We start from the raw sequence: 7886 nt of genomic DNA, 5'->3' as shown, positions 1-7886 counted from the left end.
AATGGTCGTACACACGTTTTTCTGCTGTATGTTCGTTTGATACATGAGGGCCATTGTTTCCTGTAATGCTGCAGAATGGTAAAATAACAGGGGGCTTTTATTGTAAAGAAGTTGCAGGCAACCTAAGGTATCTGTAGCTGAATTAACGAAGCCCCTTTGTTAGCATTGATTCTTCAATAGTACTGTGGGGATTGGGACAAGTGCATCTTTGGTTTAACCTACCTTCAAGCAGGTAGCCCAGCTATGGTTGAAATGCAAATCCTCATAATGCCAAGTCAAACCAAGTACAGCCAGGCCAGCATATATATATATATGGTGATAGAGTCCAATACAAGTCAAAGAAGACACATTCTGCCACACATGTAATTAATAGTTCTTTATAGTGTCAGTCAAAAGGCACAACACTCTTAATGAATAAGAAATGACTAAATGCGGTTACATGACATAGTTGTGTATTGGCTGTGTTACGCTGTGTAATCTGTCTCGTGCGACTGTGTCACATGTGACACACATGTAAAGTGGAGTGTATGTCATATGTTCATGATGATGATTTAGTTCACAACAGAAGACAAGAGTCACGGCTCAGGGACAACCTACAAGAGAGAGAGAAGAGGACAAGTTAAGTCAGTTATTCATCTCTCGGTCTCACACACTCTGATACTCACATATTACATAAAGCCTTGTTATTGAATCTCTTTTCACCTCCTTTCACACAGACGGTTTCCTCAGACACACAGTGAACTCACAGATTACATGCTCTTTTATTCCTCTGTCTTTGCCTCACTCAACACCTCCCCCAGCTTACAGACATCCCTACCTCTAGTTGTGTCGACGGAGAACGGCCTTGTTTATCTCCCTCAGCAGAGTTTCCTTGTTGTTCTTCACATTGGTTTTTGCAGTTTCCAACACAAACTCAATCTTGTCCTGGCTGAAAGCACGCTGGAAGGTGGAGTATTCCTCCATCTTTGCCTTGAACTCCTCTGCATCTATAGAAAACGGTGAACACCTGTTTAGGTTTCAATAAACTGTTACCATTGGCTATAAATCCTTATGAAGTTCCCAGAGTAACCCAAAGTCTGAGAGAAAATGTGATGCAGTGCCTTACAGGCTTCACTACATGCCAAATGGTCTTGATCTATATCACCATAAATCTCTCATGACTTCCTGAGCATCAGTGCCCCTGTGCATGCAGCTGTTCACCTTTCTTTTTTTTTTTTCTTTTTTTTGCCCTATCCCCCAGTAGCCCCAGTCCTCCACAGCAGCAAACTCTGGAGCTGAACTGTGCACCTTGGGCAGCCAGCCACATGACCTGAGACCTTCATTGATCTAAACAAACTAGATAATGTTGAAGGGATTTTCCTCAGTATGTCATAGACTGTAGATAAATCAGGATGGAGATGAAGTATAGGAGAAGAGGGTGCTGGGGCTTTAGTAAGTAATGTAAAGTTCAGGCAGCCTGAGGAGGCAAAAAGATTACTAGGAGCTTTTTTGGAAAATAACGAGCATATGTCAGAGTGATCATACATTTAGGGTTTTTATAATTATTGATCATACATGGTATGAAGGGCTGCATTTGAAATAAATTGGATATAAACTACAGTTTTCTATCACGTGGGCTTATTGTGCAAAAAGCAGATGCCAAATGATCAAAACTGAACCAAAACTGCAAATAACGTTAACAATGGATTATGACTTTGATCATTGTCAAGATCAGTCCTGTTCAATTTTTTTTCCAACACAAAGTAAGCTAGTAGTAAGTTAGTTTTAAACCAGTTTAATTTTGTGCTGAAGATCATCATTCCATCTTGCAAAACACGACACACAGTTTTTTACACACACACGAGTTCAAAAAGGAAATCTTATGCAATCACTGGGAAAACACATCTATTTAAAATGCAAAACACAACTAAAATTGGAAAAGCACACAGACTCTAACACATGAAAACATTTCAAATGTAACTGTAGACCAATCAGTCTAAGCCATAGCCAAACCTGAGTCACTACTCAGTGGCCTCAATTACAGTTTTTTCCGGCTCTCAGCAATATCTGAAGCCACTACAGTAGCTATGGAGCGCCACTTCACCTGCTCCGTCCAACATACTCAACCCCCCTCTCCGCTTCTTCTGTCAAAAGCACCCCCCCCGAAATTTCCGTTCTATTCACTAGACGTATTCAAACTCCGCTTTCCGTCCGCTCATGCATCGCACTCTAACCCCAGTTCCGTCCTCTCGATGCACACCCCTTTTCCACTCGCTCACACAACGCACTCGAACACCCTTTTCAATCCGCTCGTTGCACTCGAACCCCACGTTCCGTTCGCTCGATATACTCGAACTCCCGTCTGCTCGTGCAAAGCAGTCGAACCCCAGTTCCGTCCGCTCGACGCAACCGAACCCCAGTTCCGTTCACTCAACGCAACCGAAACCCAGTTCCATCCACTCGACGCTCTCGAAACCCCATGTTCTGTTCGCTCGACACAGTCGAACCCCCTTCTCAAACCGCTTGACACACTCAAACTCTCCGTTGTATTCGCTAGACATACTCAAACTCCCTTTTCCGTATGCTCATGCATCGTACTCGAACCCCAGTTTCATCCACTCAACGCAATCAAACCCCCTTTTCCATCTGTTCATGCAATGCATGAACCCCCCGTCTATTTGAACAACGCACTCGAAACTCCTATCCTACCCACATCAAGCCTTCACTAAGCACTCGTTAGTGAACAAGACTTCGTCAACCCTCAGGAATTCGCCTTCGAGGGCATGAATGAACCAGAAAAGCTATCCTCATCAGAGGAACATGAATCGTGACTCATCCAGATCCTTAAAAGGAACCATATTTACCAGCTCAAATCCTCATCCACCCAGACAACCTCACCGCCGACATCATCAAGTCGCTCACGTCATCATAATACACCGGATTGCGTAGTCAAGTGACCACATACACTCCGCAACCTTCTTTCCCTTCGGTCAACATCGTATAACCAGCTCCGTACAAACATCCATACGATCCCTGAAATCAGATCATCCACCATCCAAGAATAACCCTCCCGGCTCCCAAGCCTTCAACAGCTAAACCCACGGCACCTCTGCGATATCAATCACGCACGTGATGTTCCTAGACGGTCCAGCCGATCCGTGCCCCACTTAAACTCCCGCTTCATCCACCGACCTCGACCCCCCTCTTCCCACCCTTTCCAAAATCTTCCACCAATTCAATAAACTATCTTAACATCGAATTGTGGCGTGGTCTTGTTCGTGAAGCGGAGTTACTATATCTAAGGATCGGGAACTTGACCACGCCACCCCGCCTTGCCAATACGCCTCATTAACTCAACCACCGCCTTGCAACAAGGAATTACCGAACACACCATTAAAGTCCTTGGCTGCTGGTCCTCCCGGGCCTACAACAACCACATTCACAGCCACCTCGGCGATATCCGCCAAGCCCACGTTAGCATATCTCAGTAGCACCTTTTGGGGGAAGATGAAGCCACGCCCGTCAGGATATGCGCTCATCGAGACGTACCCCCACTCTGAGTTCTCGACCGTCTCCCCCTCTTGGGTACTAGATGGCTCGGCAAACCCGCAGCCCCCCTTTTCATCCACCGACCTCGACCTCTTTTCCTCATCCAACCACCACCAACCCCCCCCCCCCTTTATTCTGTCCTCTCCAAATCTTCCCAACACTTAAATAAACTATTTCAACAGTTAAACTTGGCGTGGTCTTGTTAGTGAAATGGAGTTATTATATCTAAGGTTCAGGAACAGGACCTTGCCAATCCACTCGCTGACCTGCCACCCAGGTCCAGCCAATCAAACCACCCGCATCATCAACCTAACCACCTGCGTCTCATCAACCCAACCACCTCTACGCCCGACCTCATCACCCGTGAAGCCTACATAAGGTAAGCCAAACCATCTATCTCCCGTTCGTCGCAAGTTCTGATAACCCTCCCCCCCAGACCCTCTCTCTCTCCACCATCCCTTCTCACAGGACCACTAGCAGCCCAGCTTTCGACATCACCATTCCACGGCAAGAAGATACCAGAGCAGGGACCCGGGCCATCCGGCACACGAGCCAGGGGTGGAAGATGAAGCCACGCCCATCAGGACATGCGCTCATCGAGACATACCCCCACTCTGAGTCTCGACCGTCTACCCCTCTTGGGTACTAGATGGCTCGGCAAACCCGCAGCCCCCCTTTTCATCCACCGACCTCGACCCCTTTTCCTCATCCAACCACCCCGACCCCCCCTTTATTCTGTCCTCTCCAAATCTTCCCAACACTTAAATAAACAGTTTCAACAGTTAAACTTGGCGTGGTGTTGTTAGTGAAAACACACTTGTATACATTAGACACAGAAGTATGACACGATGTCACTTCCTTGCAATTCCAAAGCACTGACTGTCAATTTACCACACCTATGAGCCAGTCAGTAAACACAGCCATCAGGTGCACAAACACATGACTGCTTAATTGAAGATGCACCAATCAGGTTCAAGCACTATAAAAATGCAGCAGGTAAGTTCACCTGCCTTTAACCAAAATGGAAGGATTCAGAAGAAGAGTGAGAGTGAGGGTGACAGGGGGAGGGTTAGGGAGGAGAAGAAGGAGGTAGAGGTAGAGGAAGAGGTGGAGGCCCAGCCAGAGGCAGAGGCCGAGGTGGCGGAATAGGAAGAGGAAGACCTGAAGCTGGAGGAGAACTTGGAAGAAGAAGAAGAGGACCCAATTTATCCAATGAAATTTTGCAACACTAGTGGACCATGTCGTGAACCATGGATTGACGCTAAGGGAGGCTGGACTAAGAGTTCAGCCAAATCTTAGCAGATATACAGTGGCATCAGTTATAAGGAGGTTTCGACAAGGAAACAGGTAAAAAAAATAAGTTATCAGCTGCTTATTGTATGCACCACATCAGCACTTTGGATACCCCTTCCTGTGACATTTTACAGTGGGTTAGATGTGTTATTTTCTACATAGGATCGAGGCTGGAGAACGGCAAGGAGGAAGGGGGCGCATATTCACACAACAACAAGAGAGAGATAATAAACATGGTTTTGGCCATTAATGCCATCAAAATCAAAATCTAATCAAATTTTATTTGTATAGCCCTTTACAATATCCAGACAGTACCCAAAGTGCTTTACATCAAAGCAATAAAATAATACATAAAAACAACACATAAAACACAAGAAAGTGCTACAGTGCTGCAAGAAAACACAAGAAAGTGCTACTAGTGCTGCAAGAAAACACAAGAAAGTGCTGCTAGTGCTGCAGGGTGTTAAAGGCCCTCTAATAGTGCATAAAGTAAAAAACAGGCAAAATAAGTGCACCTAAAAGCAGGACTACCTTAGTCAGAGTTAAATGCCAATCTAAAAAAGTGTGTCTTCAGCTTTGATTTAAAAAGGCTAAGGTCAGTAGTGGTGCGAATGTCAGGGGGCAGTCTGTTCCACAGCCTGGGAGCTGTGAAAGCAAAAGAACGATCACCCCACTGTTTTAATCTTGACCTTGGGACCTCTAACAGGAGCTGGCCAGAAGAACGGAGGGCCCTGCCATGATCACGGACAGTTAAAATCTCTGACAGGTAGGAGGCTCAGAGAAATTCAAGCCAACATTATTGGTGACCATGCCATTTTCAATAATGTCCATCAGGTCTCTCTGTCAACACTGGCATGCATCCTGAAAAGAAATCAGGTCCAAATGAAAAAACTGTATCGTGTGCCTTTTGAGTGGAATTCAGAGAGGGTCAAATGGTTACGGCATGAGTATGTGGAGGTATGTATTGTTGACTTTACTGTAGCACTGTGATACTGCATACTGTACTTATGAACTTTTGACATGTACATTGACTGTATTCTAGATCTATTCTGAACTACACAATCTTGTCTCTCACTGTATTTCAGAGAGTTCTACAGATGGATGCTGATGAAATCCAGCATGAATTCATCTACATAGACGAGGCAGGGTTCAACCTCACCAAAGCAAGACGGAGAGGCAGAAACATCATTGACCACAGGGCTATAATCAATGTCCCAGGGCAACGTGGGGGAAACATCACTCTTTGTGCGGCCATTACACAGGATGGGGTCCTCCTCCGTCATGGACATACATACATAGTCACAGCAGGTAACCAAATGCACCAGGTACAATACATTGTCATCTGGGACAATGTGTCATTCCACCATGCTGCTCTGGTCCAGAACTGGTTTCAACACCATCCACAGTTCACAGTCCTATACCTTCCACAATACTCTCCTTTTCTAAACCCTGCATGGCGGTGAAAGGTTTACGATCTCCGGGCCCAGGGTCAGGTACCCCTCATTCAGGCCATGGATGACGCCTGTGACCAAGTCGACGTCGTAGCTGTGAAGGGGTGGATTAGACATTCAAGGCAGTTCTTCCAACATTGTCTTGCCAATGAGGATATCGCCTGCGATGTGGATGAAATTCTCTGGCCAGATCCAGCTAGGCGAACAGATAATGTCTAGTATTTTCTATCCAGTATTTTCTGTTTTCTTTATCAGATCTTTTTATTTTATTTTGCAGACATGTTTTTTTGTGATTCTCCATGTTGACTGATTTGGGTGTATGGAGAGAAATACATTATATTTTCCTCAGTCTGCAGCATTGGTCTTGTCAAGTGTTTGGTGAACTTATTGTACATTTGCACTTTCTCTGTGTACTTCATATACAGTACTCTAATCACTGAGAAGTAGAATTGCTAAACGTGTTTAAGGTTAGCAACAGCAGTGCGTAACTGGCTCAGACAGAATTAAGTAATATGCAGCGTGTGTGTTTCATATGGTGACAAAATATGTTTTTATAAATTAGTGTATAGTTTTGACAAGTGTATTGTTTTGAGAAAACGGGCCCTGTTTTCAAAATTCTGCTTCAACAATCGAAAAAAAACTGTATTAGAACTTTCAGACTGGAAAACAGGTATGTTTATAAGTTTCCACACAAACTGTCCATCCATCCATCCATCCATTTTCGTCCGCTTATCCGGGGCCGGGTTGCGGGGGCAGCTGCCTGAGCAGGGACACCCAGACTTCCCTCTCCCCGGACACTGCCTCCAGCTCTTCCGGGAGGATCCCAAGGCGTTCCCAGGCCAGCTGGGTGACATAGTCACACCAGCGTGTCCTGGGTCTTCCTCGGGGTATCCTCCCGGTGGGACATGCCAGGAACACCTCCCGAGGGAGGCGTCCCAGGGGCATCCGAAACAGATGCCCGAGCCACCTCAGCTGGCTCCTCTCGATGTGGAGGGGCAGCGGCTCTACTCCGAGCTCCTCCCGGGTGACAGAGCTCTTCACCCTATCTCTAAGGGAGCGCCCTGCCACCCTGCGGAGGAAACTCATTTCGGCCGCTTGTATCCGGGATCTTATTCTTTCGGTCATGACCCAAAGTTCATGGCCATACGGTGAGGGTCGGAACGTAGATTGACTGGTAAATCGAGAGCTTCGCCTTACGGCTCAGCTCTCTTCACCACGACAGACCGATACAACGACCGCATTACTGTGGCCGCTGCACCGATCTGCCTGTCAATCTCACGCTCCATCCTTCCCTCACTCGTGAACAAGACCCCTAGATACTTAAACTCCTCCACTTGAGTTTCCACACAAACTGTACCAAAGAAATTACAGTATTGCACGTTGTTCATACGCATAGTACAACACATTGCTGTAATACTGTAGGTCTATGGGTCTAAAGTAAAAAATGTATGATGTTTCATTTTCTACAGAACTGCCAGACGACCTGCACAGGGTGAAAGGCAGATTATGTTCAGTGATGAACAGGAGTTGGCCATAGTCAACATTGTATTGGCAAATAACGAAATCCAGCTTTGTGAATTGAGAGAGCAGATCATCGCAGATAGAATAACCTTT

The 7886-nt window shown here is 45.9% G+C and overlaps 1 pseudogene; it reads right to left on the bottom strand.

Moving 5' to 3' along the window:
* Positions 1-361: 361 nt before the first annotated feature.
* LOC115576266 (cytosolic phospholipase A2 gamma-like) overlaps positions 362-7886 on the bottom strand; it is a 72145-nt pseudogene continuing 64620 nt past the window's right edge.

Source organism: Sparus aurata, chromosome 23 (genome assembly GCF_900880675.1).
Source record: "Sparus aurata chromosome 23, fSpaAur1.1, whole genome shotgun sequence".
Taxonomy (NCBI): domain Eukaryota; kingdom Metazoa; phylum Chordata; class Actinopteri; order Spariformes; family Sparidae; genus Sparus; species Sparus aurata.
This window is presented reverse-complemented; position numbering and strand designations above follow the sequence as displayed.